This window comes from Lepus europaeus, chromosome 13 (assembly GCF_033115175.1).
Source record: "Lepus europaeus isolate LE1 chromosome 13, mLepTim1.pri, whole genome shotgun sequence".
Taxonomy (NCBI): Eukaryota; Metazoa; Chordata; class Mammalia; order Lagomorpha; family Leporidae; genus Lepus; species Lepus europaeus.
Genome location: NC_084839.1, coordinates 21,628,445 through 21,647,332, shown reverse-complemented (window position 1 = coordinate 21,647,332; position 18,888 = coordinate 21,628,445). Strand labels below are relative to the sequence as shown.

At 47.3% G+C, this 18,888-nt stretch overlaps 1 protein-coding gene across 1 annotated transcript in view; it reads right to left on the bottom strand.

Moving 5' to 3' along the window:
* NCOA1 (nuclear receptor coactivator 1) overlaps positions 1-17,390 on the bottom strand; it is a 266,512-nt gene extending 249,122 nt beyond the window's left edge. Inside the window, exon 1 of the mRNA XM_062209051.1 lies at positions 17,335-17,390. The gene's annotated coding sequence lies outside the window, so the exon portion shown is untranslated. The remainder of the gene's footprint in view (positions 1-17,334) is intronic.
* Positions 17,391-18,888: the final 1,498 nt, after the last annotated feature.

The window sequence follows — 18,888 nt, the reverse complement described above, 5'->3', positions numbered from 1 at the left end:
AAGTAGCCACAATGGTAGGGGTTGGGGCCTGGCCAAAGCCAGGAGCCAGGAGCTTCTTCTGGGTCTCCCATGCGGGTACAGGGTCCAAGGACTTGGGCCATCCTCTACTGCTTTCCCAGGCCATAGCAGAGAGCTGGATGGGAAGCGGAACAGCCGGGACTCTAACCAGCGCCCAAATGGGATGCCAGCACTGCAGATGGTGGCTTAACCCACTGCACCACAGCTCCAGCCCCCTCACCTATAATCTTATAACCAATCAGTGTTTGTAGGAAACCTCAAGATCAGTTATAACAAAGCCAAATAATCGGGGCCAGCACCATGGCACAGCAGGTTAAAGCCCTGGCATCCCATATGGGCGCCAGTTCTAGTCCCAGCTGCTCCTCTTCCAATCCAGCTCTCTGCTATGGCCTGGGAAAGCAGTAGAGGATGGCTCAAGTCCTTGGGCCCCTGCACCCACATGGGAGACCTGGAAGAAGCTCCTGGCTCCTGATCAGCACAGCTCTGGCCATTGTGGCCATCTGGGGAATAAAGCAGTAGATGGAAGACCTCTCTCTCTGTCTCTACCTCTCTCTGTAACTCTGTCTTTCATACCTACCGCTAAATAGAAACATTAGTAAAATTCCTCCTTTAATTGTCTTGAAGGCTACTGTTCAGCAATTAGGTGTTCTCATAAACTTAAGAATAAAAACTCCATTGAGATTGACATAAAAAAGCAATTTCTCTTTTCCACAGTGACTCTAAGTAAAGCCTACCAATTCAGATATTCCTTTCTCCAAAAAAAAATTGATTCTGCTTTGAGGAAGCAAAAATACATTTGTTCACTAAGTATTTTTCTTCAAATTTCCTAGATCCTTAAGTAGTATGACCTATGACTATTTTGGCCAATGGGCTGTAAGAGAAAGTGATGTGAGTCACTTTAGCGCCAAAGCCACAGTAACCAAGGAGGCTTCATGTCTAGGTGGTAACCAAGCCTCCTTTATATTAACTAAAGAACTCTTCTTTCATTTCCATGAGACTAAATCCTGCAAAATCTAATTCAAATCCATTGCCTCCAGGAAGCCTACCCAGCCCATGCTAGCCTCCTAGCACTATCAGTAACAAACTGATGCATGTACTCCTACACTGTGGGTAGAGCACTAGGACTATGAAAGCATTATGACAAACTACTGTAATAAATAGTCTATATCCTCTAAAATTTACAACCTGGTCAGGGGGTACGGATACATGTAAAAACAGAAACAGGTCTCCATGACAATAAATAAATTTCAAGTGAATGCTAAATCTGTAAGTGCCAGGTAGATGATTGGCCTAGCTATTAGGATGCCAGTTAAGACACCCACATCCCATATCAGAGTGTCTGGGTTGCAGTCCTGGCTCTAGCTCCTAATTCCAGCTTCCTGCTAACGCAGACTCTAGGAGACAGCAGCTGATGGCTTTAAAGAGTTGGGTCTCTGCCACTTACATGGTAGACCTGGATTGAGTTCCTGGTGCCCACTTCAGATTGGCCTAGCCCCTGGCATTGTGGGTATCTGAGGGGTGAACCAGAAGATGGGTGCTCAGTGACTCTCTTTCTACTTCTTGAATAATAAGGAAGAAGAAAACAAAAACAAAGAAGTGCTAAAGGAGTTTCCATATATCTCAGCAACTAAGTCATATAAGCCCATGTGTCTTTTTTTTTTTTTTTTTTTTTGGACAGGCAGAGTTAGTGAGAGAGAGAGAGAAAGTCTTCCTTCTGTTGGTTCACCCCCCAAATGGCCGCTACGGCCGGTGCACTGCGCTGATCTGAAGCCAGGAGCCAGGAGCCAGGTGCTTCCTCCTGGTCTCCCATGCAGGTGCAGGGCCATCCTCCACTGCATTCCCGGGCCACAGCAGAGAGCTGGCCTGGAAGAGGAGCAACCGGGACAGAATCCGGCGCCCCAACCGGGACGAGAACCCGGGGTGCCGGCACCGCAGGCAGAGGATTAGCCTAGTGAGCCGCGGCGCCCGCTCCATGTGTCATCTTTCATATTGTTTCATATCATTTTGAAATTCATGTATGATTTACAGCCTTTAGAGCACGAGTGAGGAACGCTTGGCCTGTGGTCTGCGTAAGGCCCACAAAATCATTTGGTCTGGCCCTGCCAAGGCAACCACAAGATAGAACCAGAAAATCAGTAAATCTACAGTAGGCTAATTTTTAAGTTGATAATTTTGTATGGCCTGCAAATGATGTTATAAATATCCAAATGGCCCTTGGCAGAAGAATGGTTCCCATGCCTTAAAGATTATAATGTCGAGGCTAGTGTGGTGCAGGCAGGTTAATCCACCACCTGCAATGCTGGCATCCCATGTGGACACCAGTTGTTCCACTTCCAATCCAGTTTCCCGTTAATGTGCCCAGGAAAGCAATGGAAGATGGCCCAAACATTTGGGACCCTGCCACCACATGGGAGACCCAGAAGGAGTTTCAGGCTCCTGGCTTTGGCCTGGCCCAGCCTCAGGCCACTGCAACCATTTGGGAAATGAAATAGTAGATGGAAGATCAATCTCTAACTCTGCTTTTCAAATAAATGAATAAATTTTTAAAAAATTATAATCTCCTTAAAGGGCAGAAATTCTAAAATATAATGCTTTCACAATCCTCATATTACAATAGGTATTCAATAAAATCTCTCTACTGTAAAGAATGTTTTAAAATTAAACCTATGCAGTAATTCTCAAGACCTTAGGAATTTGTGTCTCTAGCACCACTAAGGAGAGAAGTTTTTCTGTTACCCATGACAGGTAGCTCTCTTCACTGAGAACAACGGCTCACTAGGCTACCCTAGATTTTAGAAGATAGGCCTTTAAAGCCAACTTCTTAAACACTTTCTCCAAGCAGAACTTGATTGATTTCTAACTCAATTCCCCAAACACCTTGAACACAGTAAAGAGAATCCTTAGAATATTATCCGTGAGTTTTCTATACACACATACACACACACACAATTTCCCCAAGTAAATTTTTAAGTATCATTATGGGTTACTTGCTAAATTTTACAATGCCTATGTGTGTAAGAGGACAAAATATAAAACATGATCCCCTTTGCCATGCTCATACCTTAAAACAGGAGACAGGATACATGAAAAGAAAAAACTTCACACAGTACATGGCACTAATATAAAGTATAAGATGAATAATAAGGAAAACAAATAGTAAGAGAGTTCATAAAAGAAACAGATTACCCTTAAATTTTATAGTCTGGACATTTAAGCAAGGTGAAATCTGAGTTGAGCTTTAAAGGATATGTTGAATTTCAAGAAAGAATAAAGGAGAACCTTCCAGGGAAAGGAACATATAATGGAGTAGAAACAGAAAATCCCAAGAATGTTCAGGGGATAATAAGCTGGTGATTAAATTTCAAATAAATTGTTTGCTGGAGGAGACTAGCGGGGAATGAGACCAGAAAAGCAGGCTGATGCCAGACACTGGAAAGTTTTAAACTCCAGGCTAAGGAGCAGCATTATTTTGACAGCAATGAGGATCCATTGATAGTTTTTGAGCAAAGTAACACTATAGAAAACAAAATTAAGATGGTCATTCTAAAGCAAAATTAAGGAGAGCCTGAAGAAGGAACTCACAGGGGACAGTGGGACTACTTTGGATCTACTTCCATAGTTAGGCCAAATTCAGCATGTTGGAGCCAGCATTGTGGCACAGCAGGTTAAGCCGCAGTATGTGACACCAGCATCCTATAACAGAGTGCCAGTTCAAGTCCTAGCAGCCCACTTCCAATCCAGTTTCCTGAGAAAGCAGCAGATCCTGGCCCAAGTGCATGGGCCCCTGCCACACACTCGGGAGACTGTGATGGAGTTCCAGGCTCCCGGTTCTGGCTGAGGTTATTTTGGGAGTGAAACAGCAGATGGAATCTCTCAGTCTCTCCCTCTCTGTCATTTCACCTTTCAAATAAATACATCTTAAATGAAGAAGAAGAATGTCACTGAGGGGAAAAGGAACAGACCTAAGCAATTCCTAGAATTTGGAAAATGGTTTTGGTGTACATCAAATCAGACCTAAGGACTATGAAAAACTGACATTTAGATGCAAAATAAGTGTCTTAAAAAAAACACAGCAGAGCCTCCTGCTATGTGAACTGTCACTGGGCTCTTCTATACATATATACGTTCCCATCTTCACAACAGATCCACTCTTTTTTTTATTGGGGATTGGGGACCAGAGGTGGAAAATTATATACAAAAGCAGTCATGTGATGAAGGGCCAGGTAGTTGTGCAACAAACAGAGCTCAAACACCTGTAAAGGCCAAAGGCATTGCAATCACATCTATTGCAAAATGGAAAAACAGACTGCAAATCCAGTCATACTGCGGGCTTGAGTAATGACATCAGATATACCCAGTAAGCTTGGCAAGAGGGTAAGACTGGATGAATGGAGTTATTGAGGTCTCCATCCTCAACAGTAGAGATCCTTAACCTTTTTAAGGGTGGGGGGTAGGGTCATGGACCCTTACGGGAATTTGTTGAAAGCTACATTCCTCTCTTCAGAGAAATGCACTGACTCACAAATTTACATCTAATTTCAAAGTGTTTATAGATACTGCCTCAAAGCCTATCTAGAGGCTGTTAGCCCAAAAACCCCAGGTTAAGAACCCTTGCTACACAATAGTAATAATTGTTTTTATCATATATCTCACAGTTGGTTTTTTTTTTTTTTTTTTGCCAGGCAGAGTTGGACAGTGAGAGAGACAGAGAGAGAGTTATAGACAGCGAGAGAGAGAGAGAGAGAGAAAGGTCTTCCTTCCATTGGTTCACTCCTCTAATGGTCGCTATGGCTGTTGCTGTGCCGATCCGAAGCCAGGAGCCAGGTGCCTCCTCCTGGTCTCCCATGCGGGTGCAGGGACCCAAGCACTTGGGCCATCCTCCAATGCCCCCCTGGGCCACAGCAGAGAGCTAGACCGGAAGAGGAGCAACCGGGACTAGAACCCGGGGTGCCAGAGCCGCAGGTGGAGGATTAGCCAAATGAGCCATGGCGCCAGCCAAAAGTTTTTTTAATATGAAGCCATGTATATATGGCTTATTTATTTATAATTTGTACTTATTTATATATAGATACTTATTTGTAATTTGCATACATCATATACTAAATCAAAATTATGTCCTTGTGAAACATACTCAAAAATGGAAATTAAAGAATTATATCTATTATAACAAAAGAAACAAAATTTTAAGCATTTATTTTACTTGCTGATGACATAAGATTTGTGCTCTTCCTAATAAATAAAATTACTAATATCACTACTCTTGGTGATGGTAATTTAATTGAACATGGTTTGTTATTCTTTAGTCTGGCTTTCATACTTTGTAATACAGCAATCTGAAGGTCTGGTTCCAAATTCGGCTCATTTTTATACTGACTGACATTTTACTTGGTTTTAACGGTTATCACAGCTGAAAAACATACTTCACTAAGATGAATAAAACCAGAGGAGGAACACAATTACTGCCTGAATAAAACATGATATTCAATTTTCAGTCCTATTCACCATGTATGCAAAGATTTCTGCTAAACTTCAGACAGTGCATTTCCATACTTCCTGATGGCAATCAGTTGTCCTTACAAACTAATCAGATGGTACTGCCATTTTATATTTTCAGCAGATAGGCCCAAAACACTAAAATGCCTCTTTTATTAGGCTTTCACACAGGTTTCCAAGTTCAGGTGTACATTTAAAAGTTCTTAAAGTTAACACACATCGTACCAGCAATTAAATCTAATAATGATGTAATCAATTCCAAATAGCCACTTAAAATAGCCTCTCTCCACAGCACTGAATTTTGTTTCGTTCTGAAAGATAGAGCAGTCTACCTCTTAATTACAGGAGACATCTTCCAACACCCACAGAAGACGTATGAATTTTCATATAGTACTGAATCCTATATACACTGGCTTTTCCTATACATATACACCTATGATAAAGTTTAATGTCTAAACCTAGTTACATTAAGAGATTAACAATAATTAACAACAACACAGAACAAGTATAACAATACGTTATAACAAAAGTTATTTAAAACATAAATTATTTCTTTCTGGAATTTGCCATGTAATATTGTTGGAGTACAGTTGATTACAGGTAACAAAACCATGGAAAGTGACACTGTGAATAAGGCAAGACAATTGACATGTTTTGTTATTTTCAATTTTTAAGTTTTTAATTGACACATAACTATACATATATACAATGTGTAACAATCAGATCAGAGTAGCTGCTATATACATTACCTCAAACACTTACCATTTCTTTCTTTTTGGAACACCCAAAACTCTCTTTGTTAGTTATTCTGAAGTATACAATTAACTGCTGTCACCGACAACATTAGAATTATTCCTCCCATCTAACTGTGCCCTGGTATCCATTAACCATCCTCTGCCTCACCCTTCTCACCTGCCTTCACAGCCTCTGGTAACCACTGCTAATACTCTGTCCTCCATGACATCAACTGTTATAGTTATCTTTCTTTTTTTTTAAAAGATTTATTTATTTACTTGAAAGTTACACAGAGTTACACAGAGAGAAGGAAAGGCAGAGAAAGAGAGGTCTTCCATTCACTGGTTCACTCCCCACTTGGCTGCAATGGCTGGAGCTGTGCTGATCCGAAGCCAGGAGCCAGGAGCTTCTTCCAGGTCTCCCACACAAGTGCAGGGGCCCAAGGACTTGGGCCATCCTCCACTGCTTTCTCAGGCCATAGCAGAGAGCTGGATCAGAAGTGGAGCAGCCGGGACTAGAACCGGCGCCCATATGGGATGCCGGCACTGCAGGCGGAGGCTTTACCCACTATGCCACAGCACTGGCCACTATAGTTACCTTTTGAGTCAATGTTAATATTTCACCATTATCTCAGAGAGGCAGATTAAGTAAATGTGTTTATTTGCTGGGTAGCATATAACGCACACACGTGCATCACAGAAAATATCAATAAATTAAGAACACTTGTCTTTTTGTGAAAGGAAAATGAGAAAGTAATCTTTAAGTTAGACAATTCTTAAGTCCTTTGCCCCAAGATGACCAATTACACTCTAGGAAATATTATACAAAAGACTTGCATAGTGACTCCCTATTGCAATTAAAGGAGCTGTATCTATTAAAATAATATATCTAAAATCCAATTATCCCAGCCCTGTAAACTGCAAATCATCACATTAGATGGAAAGGGAATAAATTTTTCCTCACAGACCTTCAATATTTCTTTCATCTTCCAGATGAGTTAAGGGAAATCTTACTTTAGAGGCCACCGCTTGGAAAAAAGGCCTGGGCTTGGGGTTGGTGTTGTGGCATCTGTATCCCATATGGGTGCCAGTTCGAGTCCCAGCTGCTCCTCTTCCAATCCAGCTCCCTGCTAATGTGCCGAGAAAGCAACGGAAGATGGCCCAACTGCTTGGGCCCCTGCACTCATGTGGGAGATCCAGATGAAGCTCCCGGCTTTGGACAAACCCAGCTCCACAGCCATTTAGGGAGTGAGCCAGCAGATGGAAGATCAATCACTCTCTGCCTCTCCCTAACTCTGCCTTAAAAAAATTGCCTGGGCTCCCTACAGTCAAGGCTGTCCATCAGTGCTTTCCCACCACTTGGGTGCTTTCCAAGTGTAAAGGAATTGTGTTTAAAGGAAAGATGACATCTCTCTCTGAATTATTACAAAAGACACATCACAGCACATTCTGTGACACCTGTATCTTCAATGCTGTTCCCTCAGCCTAATGTTAACAAGGCGCACCAAATAATAGAAGGGGTTGAAGCAAGGTCCAACTCTTCCTGACATACCCTGCCGTAAACCCTTTTTTTGGAACACAGCAGGGCATAAATAAACCAGTAAAATAAATCATGAACCATATTGAGAGCTAGGGGCCTCAAATTTCTATGACCAATCTCACTTACACAGTCAGATACACTTACATTTGTACAATGAAACATTTTTGCACTGAAATAAACAAGACTGCTGCATCATCTCAAAGAATGACACATGACAATACACTGTTTAACTGCATACTAACGCTTTTTAAAAATATAAGGCAACAAAAAAGATTCTGCACTAACTCCTTTTAAGAAAACATGTTTTTAACTACTTGTACACATAAAAATGAGTAAGTCCCCAGTGTGATAAGCCTTACATCTAGAATCAACTCAAAGGGCCTGCGCTGTGGTGCAGTAGGTTAATCCTCCGCCTGCAGCGCCAGCATCCCATATGGGTGCCAATTCTAGTCCCGGCTGCTCCTCTTTCAGTCCAGCTCTCTGCTGTGGCCCAGGAGGGCAGTGGAGGATGGCCCAGGTCCTTGGGCCTCTGCACCCGCATGGGAGACCAGGAGAAGCACCTGGCTCCTGGCTTCGGATCGACGCAGCTCTGGCCGTTGTGGCCATCTGGGGAGTGAACCAACGGAAGGAAGACTTTTCTCTCTGTCTCTCCCTCTCACTGTCTGTAACTCTACCTCTCAAATAAATAAATAAAATCTTTAAAAAAAAATCAACTCAAAAACAATGAGAATGTAAAATTTGGGAAATACAACCTGTCAAGAAAAGATCCGTGTAAATGTGGAAAGTCAACATTTCTCATCTCCTCCAGTTCTCCCTTCTTACTACACACTCCTCCCCACTTCTCTCCACGTACATCCTCAGCATCCCCTACTGCAGCGAGCAGACCTGGGCCCCCAACTTCAGCTGACACACTCTTCCTGTCACTTCCCCCTTCATTACTCTCCGAATAATCCCCACCTTTTCTGTCATTTCATCTGTGCTATTTAATCTTCCTGAATATACTGCTCTCCTCACCTCCACCCTTTTAGGTACCAGCCCCTGCCTCCAATGCTCTTGTCTACTGCAAAGCCCTCTATGAAAAACTGTCCTGATCTCTCTCAAATAAAAACTGCCCATCGGCCGGCGCTGCGGCTCAACAGGCTAATCCTCCGCCTTGGGGCGCCAGCACACCGGGTTCTAGTCCCGGTTGGGGCGCCGGATTCTGTCCCGGTTGCCCCTCTTCCAGGCCAGCTCTCTGCTGTGGCCAGGGAGTGCAGTGGAGGATGGCCCAAGTTCTTGGGCCCTGCACCCCATGGGAGACCAGGAGAAGCACCTGGCTCCTGCCATCGGATCAGCGCGCTACGCCGGCCGCAGCACGCCAGCCGTGGCGGCCATTGGAGGGTGAACCAACAGCAAAAAGGAAGACCTTTCTCTCTGTTTCTCTCTCTCTCACTGTCCACTCTGTCAAAAAAAAAAAAAAAAAAAAAAAAAAAAAAAACTGCCCATTTCCTTGAATCCTCAAAGTCTGCTACTGTTCAATACCTCCCTCATAGCACTCATCACATGTAATCAGTGTCATAGGTATTTGTATGTTTGTGTTAGCACCTCTCTTAGGTCATAATCTCCTGAAGAACAGGATCTCTATTTAACTTCTCTATCTTTTGACAACACAGCACATTGAACAAAGTATGTACTCACAACTATGTCTTGAATGAATGAGTGGCTACTTAGAAATTCAATTACAGACTTCCTGTACCATCTAGAATGGAAAGGTAGGGTTGACTTAAATAACTTCCCTGAATTCCTCCACACAAACTCTCCAAAGTAAAGCCAGTTATTACATACAGAAACTCTCTCAAAAACCAAGGACGTTCCAGACTCCAACTATCCGGTCAGATACAGTGTGATACTCTTATACACACATACATATTACACTCATAAAAGAGTATCTTCCGTTAAACAACCAAATCTATGCTTGATAATAAAAGTACGTAAATATTTTAACTATATAGGCAAAAGCAAAATTTTAAGATGTAACATATTAGAGCTATTAAACTAAGACCAACCATTCAAAGTAAAAGTGGAAACAGAGAATGACCAAGCAATTTGTTCCAAATGAAAAAAAAAAGGCGCCCTACACTTTAGTTGTTTAAATACTAACAAACTTGAACTTGAGAGGCAGAATTTTATTTTATTGCTAAGATTCCAAAACCAACCATTCAAAGATAAGCTCACCTGGAAAGAAGCCCCAAACAATCAACATTACTAAAGTACAAAGGTGAGACCAGAAACAGCACTAGAAGCTTAAAGTGACACTTTCATTAAGTAACTGGAAATATCTAGCTCCTAGGTCATCAGAGAGGAACGCGATTGCAGGAATCCCCACAGCACATGTATAGAACAGAAAGAACCCAGGAAGGAAATGAGTGCTATAGTAAGGCCAAGTGTGGTGAACATGCTTGGGGAGAAGCCAATTTAAATCTATGAATGTGATTTCCAGTTAGAAGACCTGGACTCAAATGTCATTCCTAACACCTACAAGCTGTGCAATCTTAAACCAACCACTTAACTTCCCTGAGCCACTTGTCCTCGTTTATAAAATAGAATAGCTGTAGAGCCACCATGGTGCCTGCACTCAATAAAGATTTGCTAATTCTAAATGAAGGCCCTACAAGGAAAACATTTCTCTCTAGGTACTTCTGTAGTTTTTCAGAGAATGATTCTAATTAATTCCTGGTTAATACCTTATTACAATATCGAGAGTCAAATTTTGGTCAAAAAATAAATATGCGGGCTCAGCCCTGTGTCTCACTTGGTTAATCCTCCGCCTGCGGAGCCGGCATCCCATATGGCCGCGGGTTCTAGTCCCAGTTGCTCATTTTCCAGTCCAGCTCTCTGCTGTGGCCCGGGAAAGCAGTGGAGGAGGATGGCCCAAGTGCTTGGGCCCCTGCACCTACGTGGGAGACCAGGAAGAGGCACCTGGCTCCTGGCTTCAGATCGGCCATTTGAGGAGTGAACCAGTGGAAGACCTTTCTCTCTGTCTCTCTCACTGTCTGTAACTCTACCTATCAAATAAATAAATAAAATTCTTTAAAAAAATAAATAAATAAATATGCATTTTTTTCTGGGCTTACACATTATTCAAAAGATGATCAGGATTCTTAAATTTTTAAATCTCTTAATAATAACTTTCAAATATAAAAAGTAACTCTCACACAGAAGCCCCGAAGCCAGCTCCACATGCCTGGACTCCGTCATCTCATCTACAGAATTGTGGAGGTTGTCCTCAATGACCTTGACACCACCTCCACTCTGAATGTTATGGTTCCCGCCACCTCGATGATCTTCCAACCTAACTAGAATTCAACATACGAGGGTACCTCAAAAAGTTCATGGAAAAACAGAATTTAGAAAGCTTATTTTGGTGCAAAAAACTTAGAAATCCATGCAGTCCTGCCGGCGCCGCGGCTCAGTAGGCTAATCCTCCGCCTTGCGGTGCCGGCACACCGGGTTCTAGTCCCGATTGGGGCATCGATCCTGTCCCGGTTGCCCCTCTTCCAGGCCAGCTCTCTGCTGTGGCCAGGGAGTGCAGTGGAGGATGGGCCAAGTGCTTGGGCCCTGCACCCCATGGGAGACCAGGAGAAGCACCTGGCTCCTGCCATCGGAACAGCGCGGTGCGCCGGCCGCAGCGCACCTACCACGGTGGCCATTGGAGGGTGAACCAACGGCAAAAAGGAAGACCTTTCTCTCTGTCTCCCTCTACTGTCCACTCTGCCTGTCAAAAAAAAAAAGAAATCCATGCGGTCCTTTTTCATGACAGGCATTTTCTATGAACTTTTTGAAGTATTCTCATATAAAGATAATCTAAGATGGGTGAATTAAAGGAAGGAAGGAGAGTTCATTATATACAACTGAGCAACTGATGCTAAGAGAATGAGAAAAATCAAGCTTCTGGAAAATGTACCGGCTTTGACTCTATTTATGAAGGTAAGGAACATTGGAGAAGCAAATACACTTTAAATAAAGAAAACGAAACATGTAAAAGCAAAGAAGCAAAATATCTATTGGTGATTATAATAATTTCTTCACTTGTGTGGCATTCTACAGTTTACAAAACATTTCTGCATATGCCATCTACACAGCAAATTTTCTAGAACAGAAAAAATAATTCATTTAAATGGTTTATTGATAAGTCTGCCCACAGAGAGTCTCCACTAAAAACAATAAAATCATAAAACATTTTAGAAAGGAATTCTTTCAGCATTTACGTATAGGATGAATTAGAGAAGCAAATGCATTCAGGTAAATAGCCATAAATCTACAAGTCATAGAATTTTACAAGAAATCTGAAATCAGAAACAGATGCTCATTTACTGATTAAAAAAAAAAAGACCTCACAGCAATAGAGTTAAAGCGACTCCCCATTATTCCATGTGCAAATGACAGGACAACTCCAGAACCAAAAATAAGAGGAAATCTGAGAAATTACAAAGAATCAGATAATTTGGTGATTAGCCCAATTTAGTGAGGTGCCCATTTAAGGTGGTTATTGGTGTTTTGCTATGTGCCAATCATGTGCTAAGTTCCTCCTTATTTAATATAAGTTAAAGACCACAACAATCTGAGGGTAAGTACATTATTCCAATTTTAAACATGAAAATCTGAGGCTTAAGGTAGTTAAACAGCCCAAGGTTACATGGACTACATATCTGGAAGAGCTGGGAGAGCAATCTAGCTGAAGTCAAAGTAACATCGCTAAAAGAAGATTTAAAATTGCATTAAGGGGCTGGTACTGCCGCCACCTGCAGTGCTGGCATCCCATATGGGCGCTGGTTCCAGTCCCGGTTGCTGGTTCACGTCCCAGCTGCTCCACTTCTGATCCAGCTCTCTGCTGTGGCCTGGGAAAGCAGCAGAGGATGGTCCAAGTCCTTGGGCCCCTGCACCCACGTGGGAGACCCAGAAGAAGCTCCTGGCTCCTGGCTTCAGATCAGCACAGCTCTGGCTATTACAGCCAACTGGGGAGTGAACCAGCGAATGGAAGACCTCTCTCTCTCTCTCTTTGCCTCTCCTCTCTCTGTGTGATTCTGACTTTCAAATAAATAAATAAATCTTTAAAAAAAAAAATTTTAAAAAATGCTTCAAAACTGGGATGGTGTGTTTGGCCCAGTGGTTAAGATGCTGCTGGGGACTCCCCTATCCTATATCGGAATACTTGGATTGGAGTGTGGGCTCTACTCCCAATTCCAGCTACCTGCTAATGCAGAACCTGAGAGGCAGCAAGTGGTGGCTCAAATACTTGGGTTCCTGCCACCTACAGGGGAGACCTGGATTGAGTTCCCAGTTCCTGGCTTCAGCCTGGCTCAGACCTGCAATTACCAGCCTTTGGGAGGTGAACCTGCAAAGGAGACAGCCCTCTGTGACACACTCTCCTCCCCACCTCAACTTCTCTCTCTCCCCACCTCCTCCTCCTCCCTCCCTTTCAAATAAATTTTAAAAATAATAATAATATACTTTTTAAATTGCCTTAAAATTGCAAACCAAAAAAGATAAAAATGAAGTATCATTCTGGAAAAACTGGACAAGCCAGTGTTGAATTCTGGTCCTGTTAATAGGCAGACTTTGCCTTTGTGCTTCTATCTATTTTTATCAGTCTAGTCTATCTGTTCCTAACGGTCAGGTTCAGGGCTACTCAGTAAAGCCAAAGGTCCCTACCCACCACACTGAAACATACCCATGGGGAGAGATTACAACAAAATATCTAAGATGAGGGCGGCTGGACTGATTAATTTCCAGTCTCCCATTACTCCTCCAGTGACAATACCTTCTATTTTGGCATAAGCTCCTTATCTTTTAAATATGATAACTGCACTAATCTTTTCCAAAAGCCTATCACTTCAAGGGTTACAGATGAGGTTACGGGGGAGGAAGCACAGACAAAACTCACTGTACTTGTACTTATTCAACTGGACTTTTATGTTGGTGTCAGTGTTTTATAACAATTCCCCTTATTTAACTATCTATCCTGCAGAAATATAATCATTTCTGGACTCTACATCAATCCAAATACTATACATCCACCAGCCCTTTTCCAGAAATAGCCTACAGAAAAAAAAAAACTGTACCTCCTTCTTAATTTAAGCAACCAGAAGGTCCCCAGTTGCAGCTAGGCCATTTTATGATGTCTGATATACCACATGTTGAGAGAAAGGCACAAAGTATAAAGAAGGGAGAAGGGAAGGTTTGAAATGGCTAGATCTCACCTCCAAGAGCAAGCAAAAGATCAGAGACCACAAAGCCTACCCTCAGTGGCCAACAACCAAGGGCTAAAATACTGGGTAACCTGGGAGAGAAGCAGTCTCATCTGCCCAAATGGGTAGGAAAGTTACACTAAGGTGGGGAGAAGCTTGCATGGTTCTGCAGCCCAGACTGGTTTCCACCTTCCGTCCCACAATTCCGGAAGGACACGCATTTCACCCAATCGGGTAACACAGACAAGAACCCTCCACAGTGTTTTTGGTCCTCTGCCAGGAAAGCAGTAGCTGGCCCTCCGAGCATTCCTGCAATTATCCGATTTAGAGGGCAGAATCACTGCCAAGGCAACAGTCAGCAACCTGGGGAATCTCCGGTGCTCCTCGTCTTAGGGGACTCCACGTGCACTCACCTCCCATAACTGCCCGCAAAGGAAAGTCATGTAGGGCCATATGCTTTAAGGCCAACCAACTTTGTAAGACAGGCAAAGTACCAATTCACACAAGGTGTAGTCCCGGGGAGTTGAGGCAGAGAAAAGGAAAGGAAGGAACAGAGGTAGTCTCTAGCTAAGAGAAGGTATGTGACAATGGATTCCAGCCGAGCAAGGAGAGTGAAAATGTCCCTGAGAAACAATGAGAGACCACAGTCCAGTAGAGAAAGGATTCTGAAGGGGTGTCCAGTATCTTCTCTCCTCTCCTTTGCCTTTCAGCACCTCTGTGCCACCCTCATCACTTACTCAACATTTAGTCCTGGTGTAGACTGCTCCCTGGATTAGCAGGATCAAGAGGACATGCAGAGAACATTCCATCCTGTGAACATCTTTAAATTATTTAGGCTTGTTTACCACCCTTCGCTATAGAGTAAGAACATGAAATTTTGCCAACACTTTCACAATATACACCAGTCAGCACCATAGCAACTCAATCCTCTGCCCACAGAAAGATTAACACATAACATTAAAAAAACAGGAAATTCAACAAAAATTAAAGTTAGCCCCTAGACTCCCTCAACAGTTAAATGTCCTAAGTAGTAGCAGTATCTTTATATCACACCCACGTCATGCTACCCTTACAGCTTCCTGGCATAAGCAAGTTCTTGGGATTATACAAACTGCTGCTTCTGTTTCCAGCCTAGATTTCTAGAAATGAAACCCTGGAATTGAGGGAGAAAGAAAAACAAATGTTGGCAGAAAGAGGGAGGAAAATGCATTGTCTATTTAATCGCCGTTTATATGGAACAATCACCATTAGTTCCATCAAGCCCTTTTTTTTTTTTTTCCAGTAAAACCACTTACCCAAAAATGCAGATCTAAAATACTCCCTTGGCTTAAACCTCACAAAAAAGTAATTCAATTGACACAATCCTACAGATTTTTCTGCCAGAGAAATAAGGAAGAGATTAGCCATGTAAAATTCAAGTTTTGCACCTTATAAACCTGTGTGAGTTAAGTAAATGCTATAAAAAAAAAAAAAAAAAGGCAGTGCAAAATGTCTACAAAAATCAAAGCAAATACCTGTTTTTACGAGCAGGAGCCCTGCATTTTCTCTCCAAGCCACGTGAATTACAGTTCCTACCCAGGCCCCTTTCCTGGCCCACCGTTCCCAAAGCATAAAGAAATAGAAACCATGTCAGCCTTCAGTTCACAAACCCAAATCAGACCTTTTCAACCTACAGAAGATAAAACGGAAACACTTTCGTTTTATCTGGTTTATTACCAGTGGTTCAGGGAATGCCTAAGTAGTAAGCCGAATCAAACCCCCACCCCACCCCCCACTGCCACCTTTCACCCAAAACTATTTCGAGTTCCCGAGCCAAAAGACCCAGGCGTGCACTTTCTGTTCACATAACCCTCAACGTGAAGAAACCCGACCCCCTCCTACTACCTCCCAGCTCCCGAGAAACAACCTCAGAGGCCCCTGGGCCCAACTCTCTCTCTTTTTTTTTTTTTTTTTCATTTCTTTCTTTTTTTTTTTTTTTTTTTTTTTTTTTCTCCTTAAAGACTAACCTCCAGCCAATTCCAGACGAGGAGACAAACCTCACACAGATTAACCCTTGAGGCCGAGCGCGTCCACGGGGGGCCCCCCCGGCGCCCGTCTCGAGGCGGTCCCGCGTCGCGGACACTTGAAGATTTCTTAATCAGCCGAGTGTGGGCAGCAGCCCTCACACATCATCACCTCCTCACACGTCCCTCCTGGCGTGCACACCCGGTGCCGGGGCTGCGAGCCACCCCAGCACCCTGCGGCCGCCACCCTCACACCCCACACCCGAACCCCGCCGTCTCCACAGAAAACAATGTCACCTTCCCCGCAAGGACACCTGCCTCTGAACGCCCCCGCCGCGCGCGAGGAGCGCCGCGCAGCAAAGGCTCACAGCTCCTCCGGCGTAAACTTTTCCTCCCCGCCAAACTCTGCGGCCACGGCAGCGCGCGGCCTGTCCCTGTCACACACACACACAGGCCGGACTGTCACCCCCACCCCCACCCCCGTCACGCCAGGCTGCGCCCAGCCCACGGCCGGGGTCGCAAACGGCCCCCACAGCAGGGTGGGAGGCGACCCGGGACCCCGCTGTCGGACCTCTCCCTCCGGCAGCCCCGGGAGCGGCTCGCGCGGGGCGCCGCGACCCCCCGCCCACCCCAGCGCGCACCCGTCCGGCCAGCCCGGCCGCTGCCCGGTCCTCACCGCAGGACCCCTCGACGGGACCGGACGCCGGGCGCCACGGGAAAGCCGCCCGGACCCCCATCCCACGTCCACCTCCGCAGCCCCTCTCCGGGCACGGGGGGCGAGCCGCGGCGCCGTCGAGGGCGGCGCTGACCGAGGGGCGCGCCGCGGGCACCCCCCTCACGCCGTCCCGGCGCGCGGGAGCCGCGGAGGGTGGCGGGCCGGCCAAGGTCACGGCGCTCGTCGGGGCCGGGGGCGCCCGCGCCGACTTCCGGCTCCCCCTCTCGGCGGCCCGGGCGCCCGCTCCCCACGCCGGCCGGCGGGCCGCGCCGCCTCGCGCACCCGCCGCGGATGCTCGCCTCTCGGCGCTAACTAGGGCAACTGGAAACGAGGCGGAGGGAAGGCGCCGCCGCCGCAGCGAGCTCCCTCGGCGGGGAGCAGCCCCCAGCTGGTGCCCGTGACAGCTGCGACCTACGCCCCCTCCAGCCGCGCCGGGCCAAGAGGGGAACTCGGCGAAGTGCAGGGGGGCGACGGAACGGAGAGAAAGGAGGGCGGGGGGCGGAGGGGCGCCAGCTGCTCCCCGCCCCCTAGGGCCTCGGCGGCCGCGCCGCTCGTGACAGCTGCACCCGCCGCGAGGGCTCCGCGACCGCCGCCCGCCACTCACCTGCCGCCGCCGCCTCTGGGCCGCGCTCCCGGGCGCCGCGCTCCCCTGCGGCCGTGGCGGCGCCGCCGCGGCCTCCGCCACTCCTCGGGCCCGGAGCCCGGCCCCCGGGGCCCAGGCGGCCGCCGCCGCCGCCGCCGCGGCTCTCCGGGCCCCTCCTCCGGAGCAGGCAGGGGTCCCCCCGCGGGGGGATGCAGAACGAACCCCGCGCGGACTCTGCGCAAGGGAGCAGCAGCGAGCAGGCGGCCGAGGCGCTCGAGGCCGCGGTCCAGCCGTCGGAGGACAGGGCTCGGCGAATCGCGTCAGACTCCCGCTCGCCTGGCCTGAAGAACAGGCATTTCAGCCGCTCTCCGCGGCCGCCATGTTCTCCTCCTCCTCGGCCGCCGCCGCCGCCGCCGCCGCCCCCCGCTCGCGGCCCCGCCCCCTCCGCGCCCCGCCCCGCCCCGCCCGCTCCCGCCGCCCCGCCCCCGCCGCTCGCCGCCCGCGCTTCTCCTGCCGGCTCGGGCCAGCGGGGCAGCGGCGACCTGGTGCCCGGGGTCCGACGGCGCGCCCCGGGCAGCGCGCCTCGGTCAGCCAGGGCCGCGGAGCGAGCAGCCGCCCCGCGCCCTCTGCCGGCCGCAGGCCCGCCCCGGCCCGCTTCGTAACGAAGTGTGGGAAAGGAGGCCCGAACTCGGCCCTCCCCTCGGGGCGGTCCTCGGACTGCTGCCGGGAAGCGGCCTCGAACCCGGCGCGCTCGCAGCTGGGCCGCCAGCCCGCAGCCTCCCGCTGAGCGCGCTCCCTCGGGGAAGGCCGTGGCGCGTCCGGAGGCGGGGGAGGAACAGGCGCTGGGCCTGCGCCCGCGTTAACGAGCGGTGTGACTTCCAGAGAGAGCCGCGTCCCGCGGACCACCTCGTTCTTTATTTTGCAGGAATTGGGGGAGGGGAGTGGCTGCCCAGGTGACTTCACGGGCTATTAGACGAGGGGAGCGAAAGCTGCCCCCTCCGTGTTACAGGTGAAAAGACCTAATGCGTCTAGCCATGCACTTACCTAAAATGTCTGCTGTGGGAGACCCTTCCCCTCCAGGGGGCCCGCACCTGTGTTCTTTTCTGCCCCCTTTTCTTATTCGGTAGCAGAAGTGCTACTTCCCAGAGCAGAGCGTTCCTTGTCGCTGCAGAAGCCGAGCAGCAGCCCAGCGGTCACTCGGGAAAGCACCCCTCGTTCCACGGGCTGCCCGGGTAACGCCTGCCTCCCTGCGAAGCGCACAGCTATCCTGCCTCTTCGGGCGTTCTTGTGCCCATCCCGCTGTGCTCACCTGGCTCCATCCCGCCCTGCCGTGCCTTCTCTTCCTCCTAACTCCAGGAGCTCTTCACACCCTTCCGGCTGGAATCTGACTGCCCCGGAAGGACCAAGCTCCCTGCACCTGTCTGAGACGGGGACTGCAGGTCCCCCCCCCCCCCCATCGTGCTGCCAGTCACTGCCAGATGCGCCCTCCTCACCCTCTTCCTGTCCTGATCTGCTCATAAGACAACCTGTAGCCCCCACCCCCGCATTCACCCATGCATGCATTCGCTTATACAT